Consider the following 11,585-nt stretch of genomic DNA (forward strand, 5'->3'; position numbering starts at 1 on the left):
CCTGATCAAGGACAATTCTTCTCAGTGTTTCCTTTCACAAACCTTCTACGGGTTTATCCATATCACTTTGGTCCTCATTACTTTGGCTCTTTTCCATTTAGAAACCTCCAGTACTAGGAAAAAATTGTCCTTTTTCTCTTTAACTAAATGTCATTCCATTCCTTGTGCCTTCTTTTATTGAAAACATGGATTCAATTTTCCTGGCATATTACAATGTCTCCCCTATTTACTACCTTTAATTGCATGCTTAAGTAGATTCCTGGACTTCCTAGTGAAAACTAAGAAGCAGTTATGAACTGTCTTTCCTACTAGCATTCTGTAGGTTTCTAAATGTAAAGTGCAACAGTAATTTCTGAAAATGTGTGCTTTCTTATAGAGGTGGCACCAAACATATTCATAATAGTCCTTTGTTTTCTTTTCTTTTCAAAAGGAAACCAATGTTTGTTAGTTAATATTTCAGTAACTTATTTTATTTGAGTGATCTATCTATTCAATAACTTACATCATTTTACTACATCTGGGTCCAGAAGCAACCCAGACAGTAAAATTCCTTCCTGTTCTTATACCATTTACCTTGTGCTGTACACCAACAATATGGCTTCCTTGTCTCTAAATTTCCATACCCTCTTTATATAGCAAGTCATGCCTATTATTATTATTATTTCTCTGGTCCATATCTAGGTCCCCAATCAGAGTCCTGCAGCATTCAGGGTTGACTGGGCTGCCAAAAATGGTCTAACTTTGGTGAAGCATCCTCCCTGGTATTCATAGTACATGGCATCCCATGGTTCTTCTAGGACTGAAACATCAGTTCTCAACATTCTTACCTTACTACCAAATTCTAAAATTTCAAGTTATCAAATATCTGGAAAGATTATTTTAGATAGACATTTCCAAACATAATTTATTTCTACAGCATTTACCTAGAAGCACTCTCATTTCATTTGCATTAACTTCATGAACTTGGGTGAACTGCAGGAGGTGATGAGGGATTAGCCTGGCATGCTGCAGTCCATGGGGTCACAAAGAATTGGACACGACTCAATAACATTTTTATCATGGGGTGTCCCAGGTGGCACTAGTGGTAAAGAATCTGCCTGTCAATGCAGGAGATGCAGATTTGATCCCTGGGTCAGGAAGATCCTGGAGAAGGAAATGACAACTGTCTCCAGTAGTTTTGCCTGGAAAATCCCATGGACAGAGGATCCTGATGAATTATGTCCATAGGATCGCAAATGTTGGACATGACTTAGTGACTAAACCACCACCATTTTCATCATATCAGGTTATTTTCCTTGCTGATATATTTGCAAATCATATAAAATTTTGTTTGATCTCTAATAAAACTAGGTACAACAGCAATATTACACTTAACAGCAATGACTCTAAAGACATGTCTATATAAATCAAAGCAACAAACTTAAGCTAGCTTTTCTACCAGATGCTGATTCAGTATGGAATATTTCCTAGATCATGTGGACCTAAGAGTTATCCTGATCAATTTCCTAAATATGTAGAAGTTTTTAATTTGTATGCATTTATTTTTAGTCCATTAATTAGAACTCATTTGCAAGCTAATTGTCATGTGAAGACAAAACCAGAGATCTCACAGCTTTTTTCTTTGAGTTTATAAAAACCTCCCCCATCCTGTCTCTCTTTTTCTACTTTTAGTGTTAGGAATTAAAGATGGCCTAGATAAGATGTGTTCCTGAGACCATTGATAGAACATTTACATCAAGGCACAGGGGGACAGAAATACCAATTCTTTTTCATGGGAGCAGAGCTGAAGATCCCCCCATTTTTTGCAAAAATATCCTAGGGGAACTACAAGCTGGAATAGAGCTCTGATCACTCACACCTAATTATTCATAGCCAAAGCGCATACCAATGCAATGAAGAGAGTTTTCCTAGGATTGCAGTTCCCTAGTCCCAGAAAAACAAATGCCCCATCAGAGATGAAGCTGAATGAATGACCAAGGCTAGTCCAAAAAGGAAAACCCTCAACCAATGCTCTGCCTCAAGTGAAGCCCAATGTAATAGGGAGAACTGTTACTCACCAAAGACATCCCAACTGGCCAATGCAAGTACTGACACACACATATACAAACAACAAATATGGTAGCAAATAAGCTGTGGTCATATAGACAGAAAATCAGAGGAAATGTAATCTAAAAATTTGACTTTCACTCCCAGATGGAGGCCTCCAAACAGATTGGCCCAGATCTTAATAGGGAAGATACCCAGAGTGGCTCTCAGGGAGACCTGAGTGTCTCAGTTCCTGCAAGGGAAGTTGCCTATATGGAATGGAGGAATTTCCCAGCCTGTGCAAGATGAAGCAACTTAGCCCCAAATTACACTGAATGTGGACTCTGGCTCCAGACATTTTCTGGCTTCAAACAGTCTTGTGCTGTGGGGTTACTGGCACCTGTCCCTGACAGGAAGGACATTTCTTCCAGATGCCTGGAGCAAAATGAGCCCCAAAACCTCCTGGGAACTCAGGAAAGGGGCTACTTCTGACTCACTTGCTCTGGGTACAGAGTTCTGGATGACTTGCCAAAATTGTTACTGAACACAAGTTCATGTGCCTAAGGCACAACGAAGTCAAACAATCCTGAACATCAGAGTTTGAAGCAGAGATATGTTTATACAATGCCAAGCAAGAACAATGGGTGATGTGCTCAAGAATCCCAAACTTCTTTGTGGTTTTGAGGGAAATGTTTTCATAGGCAAAATTTGTGCCTGCTGGGTGTGAGACTTTTCTTCTTTTTGGTGGTGAGGTAACAGGGGGTATACCCGAATCTTTTACTCAGCCTGTGTTGGCATTCTCCATCTGGTGTGGTGGTCTTATTTTCTGCTGGTGCTCTCAAAGATATTGTTATGTATATTCTTTGAGGAGAAACCAGGAATCTCCAAGTTTGTTCCATTTCTGTTTTTTAAAAATTGGAGTATGGTTGCTATACAATGTTGTGTTAGTTTCTATGAAACAACATACATATACATATATTCCCTCCCTTTAGGACTTCCTATCCATTCAGGTCACCACAATGCATTAGTTAGATTTCCCTGTGCTATACAATAGGTTTTCATTAGTTATCTATTTTATGCACAGCATTAATAGTGTATATGTGTGAATCCCAATCTCTCAGTTGCTCCCACCCACTTTCCCCCTTGCTATCCATACATTTGTTCTTTACATCTGTGTCTCTATTTCTGCTTTGCAAACACGTTCGTCTTTACCATTTTTCTAACTTCCACATATATGTGTTCATATATGATATTCATTTTTCTGATTCTGTTTTACTTCATTTATTAATTTTTTTTGGCTATGTTAGGTCTTCACTGCTGTGGGGGCTTTCCTCTAGTTGCAGTAATGGGGATTACTCATTTCTGTGTGTGGACTAATTGCAAGGGTTTCTCCTGTTGCAGAGCACAGGCTTTAGTGTGTGTGGGTTTCAGTGTTTGCAGCATGTGGGCTCAGTGATTGCAGCTCTCAGGCTCCAGAACACAAACTCAACAGTTGTGGCCTATGAGCTTAGTTGCTCTGCAGCATGTGGGATTTTCCTGGATCAGAGATTGAACCCATGTCTCCTGGATTGACAGGTGGATTCTTTACCAGGAGCCACCATGAAAGCCCTCATATCTTCTTAATCCATTCCTCTTTTGATGGACATTTAAATTGCCTCCATGCCCTGGCTATTGTAAACAGTGCTGCTATGAACACTGAGGGCGAATGTTTCTTTCTGAATTATGGTTTCTTGGGATATATGCCTAGGAGTGGGATTGCTAGGTCATATTGTGGTTCTATTTTTAGTTTTTTAATGAACCTCCATACTGTTTTCCATAATGGCTGTACCAATTTGTACTCCCACCAACAATACATAAGTGTTTACTTTTCTCTACACCTCTCCAGCATTTATTGTTTGTAGATTTTTTTTGATGATGGTCATACTGACCAGTGTGAGGTAATACATTATTACAGTTTTGATTTGCATTTATCTAATAACCAGTGATGTGGAGCATATCTTCATGTGTTTGTTGGCCATCTGTATGTCTTTTTTGGAGAAATGTCTATTTAGGTCTTCTGTCCATTTTTTAACTGTGTTGTTTGTTTTTTTATGATATTGAGCTTCATGAGTTGCTTGTATCTTTTGGAGATTAATCCCTTTGTCAATCATTTCTATTTTTTAATAAGCACTTCCATGTTTATGTGGAAACAACCGAAATGTCTATCAATGGATGAATAAATAAAAACCTATAAATACCAGAAATGGAATACTATTCAGCCCTGAGAAAAAAGAAAATCTGCCATTTTTAACAATACTGATGGACCTTGATGACCTTATGCTAAGTAATATAGTTAAATATTGTATGCTTCTGCTGCTGCTAAGTCGCTTCAGTCGTTTCCAACTCTGTGCGACCCCATACACTGCAGCCCACTAGGCTCCTCTGTCCCTGGGATTCTCCAGGCAAGAACACTGGAGTGGGTTGCCATTTCCTTCTCCAATGCATGCAAGTGAAAAGTGAAAGTGAAGTGGCTCAGTCATGCCCGACTCTTAGCGACCCCATGGACTGCAGCCCACCAGGCTCCTCCGTCCATGGGATCCTCCAGGCAAGAGTACTGGAGTGGGGTGCCATTGAAATAACATCCCTTAAATGTGGAAGAAACAAAGTAAAACCAAAAACTGAACTGGAAAACATTACAGTGATGGTACTAAAGGCCAGGGGTGGGATCAGGGGATGGGAGAGATGATGTTCAAGGGTGTATTCTTACAACTCATAGACAAATAATTTATAGAGATCTAATATAATATAAAGTACAGGGGTTACAGACAACAAAACTAATATTACAAACATTAAACTTGCCAAAAGATGATATTCTTATTTGTTCCCACCACTAGAACAGATGATATTTCTGTGGCACAACAGAGGCTAACTAATGCAACAATGGCAATCATACTACAGTATAAATGTATCAGATAAATATGTTGTACATGTTAGATGTGCACAGTGTTATATGTCAATTGTATCTCAATACATAAAACAACAGAATGGGAAAGACTAAAGTTCTCTTCAAGAAAATTAGAGATACCAAGGGAACATTTCATGCAAAGATGGGCTTGATAAAGGACAGAAATGGTATGGACCTAACAGAAGCAGAAGATATTAAGAAGAGGTGGCAAGAATACACAGAAGAACTGTACAAAAAAGAGCTTCATGACCCAGATAATCACGATGGTGTGATCACTCACCTAGAGCCAGACATCCTGGAATGTGAAGTCAAGTGGGCTTTAGAGAGTGTCACTACAAACAAAGCTAGTGGAAGTGTTGGAATTCCAATTGAGCTATTTCAAATCCTGAAAGATGATGCTGTGAAAGTGCTACACTCAATATGCCAGCAAATTTGGAAAACTCAGCAGTGGCCACAGGACTGGAAAAGGTCAGTTTTCATTCCAATCTCTAAGAAAGGCAATGCCAAAGAATTCTCAAACTACCACACAATTGCACTCATATCACACGCTAGTAAAGTACTCTTCAAAATTCTCCAAGACAGGCTTCAGCAATATGTGAACCATAAACTTCCAAATGTTCAAGCTGGTTTTAGAAAAGGCAGAGGAATCAGAGATCAAATTGCCAACATCTGCTGGATCATCGAAAAAGCAAGAGAGTTCCAGAAAAACACTTATTTCTGCTTTATTGACTATATCAAAGCCTTTGACTGTGTGGATCACAAGAAACTGTGGAAAATTCTGAAAGAGATGAGAATACCAGACCACCTGACCTGTCTCTTGAGAAACCTATATGCAGGTCAGGAAGCAACAGTTCGAACTGGACATGGAACGACAGACTGGTTCCAAATAAGAAAAAGAGTACATCAAGGCTGTATATTGTCACCCTGCTTATTTAACTTCTATGCAGAGTACATCATGAGAAATGCTGGGCTGGAAGAAGCACAAGCTGGAATTGATTGCTGGGAGAAATATCAGTAAACTCAGATATGCAGATGACACCACCCTTATGGCAGAAAGTGAAGAGGAACAAATAAGCCTCTTGATGAAAGTGAAAGAGGAGAGTGAAAAAGTTGGCTTAAAGCTCAACATTCAGAAAACTAAGATCATGGCATCTAGTCCCATCACTTTATGGGAAATAGATAGGGAAACAGTGGATACAGTGTCAGACTTTATTTTTTGGGCTCCAAAATCACTGCAGATGGTAACTGTAGCCATGAAACTAAAAGACATTTACTCCTGGTAAGGAAAATTATGACCAACCTAGATAGCCTATTGAAAAGCAGAGACATTACTTTGCCAACAAAGGTCCGTCTAGTCAACGCTATGGTTTTTCCTGTGGTCATGTGTGGATGTGAGAGTTGGACTGTGAAGAAAGCTGAGTGCTGAAGAATTGATGCTTTTGAACTGTGGTGTTGGAGAAGACTCTTGAGAGTCCCTTGGACTACAAGGAGATCCAATCAGTCCATTCTAAAAGAGATCAGTCTTGGGTTTTCTTTGGAAAGACAGATGCTAAAGCTGAAACTCTAATACTTTGGCCACCTGATGCAAAGAGTTGACTCTTAGGAAAATACTTTGATGCTGGGAGGGATTGGGGGCAGGAGGAGAAGGGGATGACAGTGGATGAGATGGCTGGATGGCATCACCGACTCTATGGATATGAGTTTGAGTGAAATCTGGGAGTTGGTGATGGACATGGAGGCCTGGCGTGCTATGATTCATGGGGTCACAAAGAGTTGGACATGACTGAGTGACTGAACTGAACTGAACATCTCAATAATTAATGGATAAGTAAAATAAAAATGAAGCCTTAAATAGTTTTAAGTAGTAAAGTAAAATGTACCTATTCATAAGTTTGTCCTTATGTCTTTAGATTATAATTTTAGATAACATTTTTTTATCCTAATTTAAGTTTAAAATACTTCATAAATCAAGGTGTCACCTAAGATGATGTTTTTTTACAAGTAACATTTGCAGAGCTGTTCTCAAATCCCGGCTTTCCTGGTGTGGTGTAGCACACAGTGCATATTAATTCAGGTATTTATCTCTCAAACACCTCCCCCGCTACTCAACAACAACAACAACAACAAAAACAGCCAATAAATTGTCATAGGTTTCTCATGAAAACCAGAAAAAAAGTCATAAATACATTTTTTTTGCCTGTTACATCTACTTATATTTTTCTTTCTTCCTTGTTTTTTAAATATTTCTGTGGTTGCTTTTTCAATGTTTAGTAAAGGTAGAGCTATGGTTGAAGATCTTTGAAATTGCACAGTAGCCACTGGTTCTCTCTCCTTTATTCTCAGATGCAATGTCTTAGGATGGATCCATTTCCTAGATGCTTCTTCCGATGACAATAAGTGATGACTGGCCTCAGAAGATTTTCTCACAGCATATGGACACTTATTTCTCTTTGGTATAATTCCTCAGAGTAAGACGCTTCCTCTGTTCAGAAGATTTTCCCCAGAAGTTACATTCAAAAGGTCTTTCTCCAGTATAAGTTCTCTGATAGTGCCTGAGCTAAGTCCACTTGTAAAAGGCTTTCACCGATTTCTTATGCTCACAGGGTTTCTCCCCAGTACGAATATTCTAAGGCTTGGTAAGGGATGAATGAAGGCGGAGGGACTGTCCACATTCACTGGATTCACGGGGTTTCTCCTTCCTGTGAGCCTTCCCATGTGGAATCAGGGAGGAGCTATAATGAAAGGCTCTCTGATATTCTTATACTCAAAGGGTTTTTCTCCAGCATGGATCCTATTAGGCCAGACAAATAAGAGTGAGTGAAGGTTTTTCCACATTCACTGCACTTAGTGCACTCCTGTGAGAATCTCTCCTGTGGGAACGTCTCCTGTGAGAACCCTCACATGATGAGTGAAAAAACAGCTGTCACAAAAGGTATACCCACATACTTTGCAATCAAAGTATGACTGCCTTTGGAGTGGGAAATGTTACTTGGGACAAATGCAGAGCAGACACAAGACACGTTCCCATATTCTTTGCATTTTAAGACTTCTTAGTCTGAATGTGCTGTTGCTGCATAAGTCTGACTACTCATGTAGTTCTGCTGAGCATAAATCCTCATGTGCTGACTCAGGCCCACCCTCATGAGAAAGGCATATCAATGTTTGTTGAAGCCTTCACCACATTTCTTCCACTTGCAGAGATTCTTCTCTGCATAGATAATGGATACTTTCCCTGGTGCATGTGAGTTCTGTTTATGAAAAGCATCTTCCGGAGGATTGCTAGAGTAATTGCTGGAGTGCAGACTGTCACCTGTCCTCATATCACTGTGTTCACAGTTCATCCTCCTGAGGAGACTCTCCTTGTGGGAAAAGTCCCTGGGCTCAAGGGCTTTTCCTGCCTTTCTGATTCCTAGTTTGTTCCAACCCAGAGTCCCAGAATCAACTGACCCTGGAGCAACATTCCTTCTGACAAGGGCCACTGAGAAGCAGAAGGCTTTATGGTCTCAGTTGTGCTTTCTGGCTCAATGGGAACCCAATACCCAAAAGGACCTCTTAGCCATGACAGCAGAGAAAAAGCTCCCGACATGCCCACGTGGCTTTTCCCCATGCTGACGGGCCAGGTGAGGGCCCAGAAGTTCTCTCCACCCTCCCTGCAAGTGAAGGCCGTCTCTGATGCACATGATCCACAGTGCTTTACAAACGAAGCCTGGATTTTCTCTTCTGAAGACTCCATTCCATCTCTTCTGCATCCTGTGGAGATTTACACTACACTGGAAGTCTCTCCCCATGATTCACCTGCTGGGAGTTCCCGATGGCTCAGCCAGGGGCCAAACTGTCTTTCAAGACTGGGCCACACATGTCGCAGGGGTGAGCCGTGTGGGCGGAAGGCTCAGCCTGGGGAGTTCTCATCTGTGGCTGGCTCACAGGGAAGCCCCTGCTCAGAAGTTGCAGCCACACCTGCCACTCCGGGCCAACGACGAGGTCCAGGCCTCCTCCAGGTCTTCTATGCTATGACTGGAGCAGTGTCTACGTCCTCAGACACCCCAGGATCCCCTCCGGCTCCAGCTGAGTAGCCCCATGAGACCTGGAAACCACAAGCTCCAGCGATGACACAAGTGCAAAGTTCTCCAGCATCACATTAGGGTACAGGAGCCTCTAAGCTTCCTCTAACAGCTCCCACTTCTCCCAAGAGAAGTACAGGAACACATTCTCAAAGGTCACACAGCCCTGCTCCAGGTTCATCGGTGCTGCCGCACCTGCCACTGCCACAGGACATAGTGGGTGGAATGAGGTGGGAGACCAGGGCAGGGTCACCTCAGGCGGCGCGTCAAACTCTGAACCTCTCTATAAAATGATGTCAAACAACAGCAAAAACATGACGTCAAATGTTAGAAAGGCCCAGGCCGCTGTCCTCAGGCCCCTTGGCGACGGAGCTCGGGCAGAGGCCTGCAGAAACATGCAGTCTCCGCGGAGCTTGGCAAATGCGAGGTGCAAAGTCTCCTGTCCCATAGATGGGTACACAGTGTCACAGCGAAAGAGACAGGGCTCGGGGGTCAGGGTTCTGATGAGATGGGGAGACAGGCCCCGGGTATCTCACTTGCCTTCCCCACCCGGCCTTTGAGACACCGTCCGGGAACTGAGCTCCGGTCCACGTTATCGCCTTTCAACCATCACCCGCTCTGGGAAGTCAATTGCTTCTTTTGCAAACATTTTCTTCCTTTCTTTTTCTTTTCTTTCTTTTTTTCCAGCTTAAACAGTCACTGGTTTTATTTTATTATTATTTTTTCATTGGAGGATAATTGCTTTACAATATTGTATTGGTTTTGTACAAAGAACACGAATAAGCCATAAGTATACATATATGTCCTCCCACCCCATCCCCCATCCCACCCCCTCAGGGGTGTCAGAAAGCACTGGGTGAGCTCCCTGTGTTACACAGCATCTTTCCACTAGCTATCTATTTTACATATGGTGATATATATATGCTTCAATCCTACTCTCTCAATTCATCCCACCCTGTCCTTCCCCTGCTGTTTCCATAAGCCTGTTCTCCACGTGTGGGTCTCTATTCCTGCCCTGCAAATTGGTTCATCAGTACCATTTTTCTAGAATCCATATATATGATATTTGTTTTTCTTTTTCTGACTGACTTTGTTCTGTATAACAGACTCAGTTCAACTGCATTTAGGTTGCTTCCATGTCCTGGCTATTGTAAATAGTGCTGCAGTAAACAGTGGGGTACATGTGTCTTTTTAAATTATGGTTTTCTCAGGATATATGCCAAGTAGTAGAATTGCTGGATCATATGGTAGTTCCTAGTTGTTGTTGTTTTTTTTAAAGAATCTCCATACTGTTCTCCATAGTGGCTGTATCAATTTACATTCCCACCAACAGTGCAAGAGGGTCCCTTTTCTCCACATCCTCTCCAGGATTTACTGTTTGTAGATTTTTTTGATGATGGCCATCCTGATAAGTTTGAGGTGATACCTCATTGCAGTACTGATTTGCATTTCTCTAATATGAGCAATGTTGAGAAATTTTTTCATGTTTTTGTTGGCCATCAGTATATCTTCTTTGGAGAAATGTCTGTTAGGTCTTCTGCCCAGTTTTTGATTGGGTTGTTTGTTTTTCTGATATTGAGCTGCATGAGCTGCTTTTATATTTTGAAGATTAATCCTTTGTCAGTTACTCCGTCTGCAATTATTTTCTCCCATTCTTAGAGTTGTCTTTTTATCTTGTTTATAGTTTCCTTTGTTGTGCAAAAACTTTTAAGTTTAATTAGGTCCTATTTATTTATTTTTGCTTTTATTTCCATTACTCTAGGAGGTGGGTCAAAGATCTTGCTGTGATTTTTGTCTGAGACTGTTCTGTCTATGTTTTCCTCTAAGACTTTTATAGTTTCTGGTTTTGCATTTAGGTCTTTAATCCATTTTGAGTTTATTTTTATGTATGGTATTAAGAAGTGTTATATTTCATTCTTTTACATGTAGTTGTTTAGTTTTCCCAGCACCACTTAACTAAGAGACTGCCTTTTTTCCATTGTATATTCTTGCCTTTTTTGGTCATAGATTAAGTGACCATAGGTGCATAGTTTATTTCTGGGCTTTCTATCCATTTCATTGATATATATTTCTGTTTTAGTGTCAGTATCATACTATCTTGTTTACTATAACTTTATAGTACCTGAAGTTGGGAAGCCTGATTCTTCAAGTTTCCTTTTTTTTTTTTCCTCAAGATTGTTTGGCTATTCCGGGTTTTTTTGTGTTTCCACACAAATTGAAAACATTTTGGTCTACTCTGTGAAAAATGCCACTGGTAATTTGATAAGGATTATATTAAATCTGTAGATTGCTTTGGGTAGTATAGTCATTTTCACAATATTGATTCTTCTAATCCAAGCACATCATATATTTCTCTGTCTCTTAGTATTGTCTTGATTTTTTTCATCAGTGTATTGTAGTTTTCTGCATACAGGTCTTTTACTTCCTTAGGTAGGTTTAGTCCTAGAATTTTCATTCTTTTTTTCTTTTTTGCAGTGGTGAATGAAATTGTTTCCTTAATTTTTTTTCTGATCCTTTGTTATTAACATATAGGAATGCAAGATTTCTGTATGTTT

Source organism: Bos grunniens, chromosome 3 (genome assembly GCF_055505025.1).
Source record: "Bos grunniens cultivar Pamir isolate PY7600 chromosome 3, Bosgru_T2T1.0, whole genome shotgun sequence".
In the NCBI taxonomy this organism is placed as follows: Eukaryota; Metazoa; Chordata; class Mammalia; order Artiodactyla; family Bovidae; genus Bos; species Bos grunniens.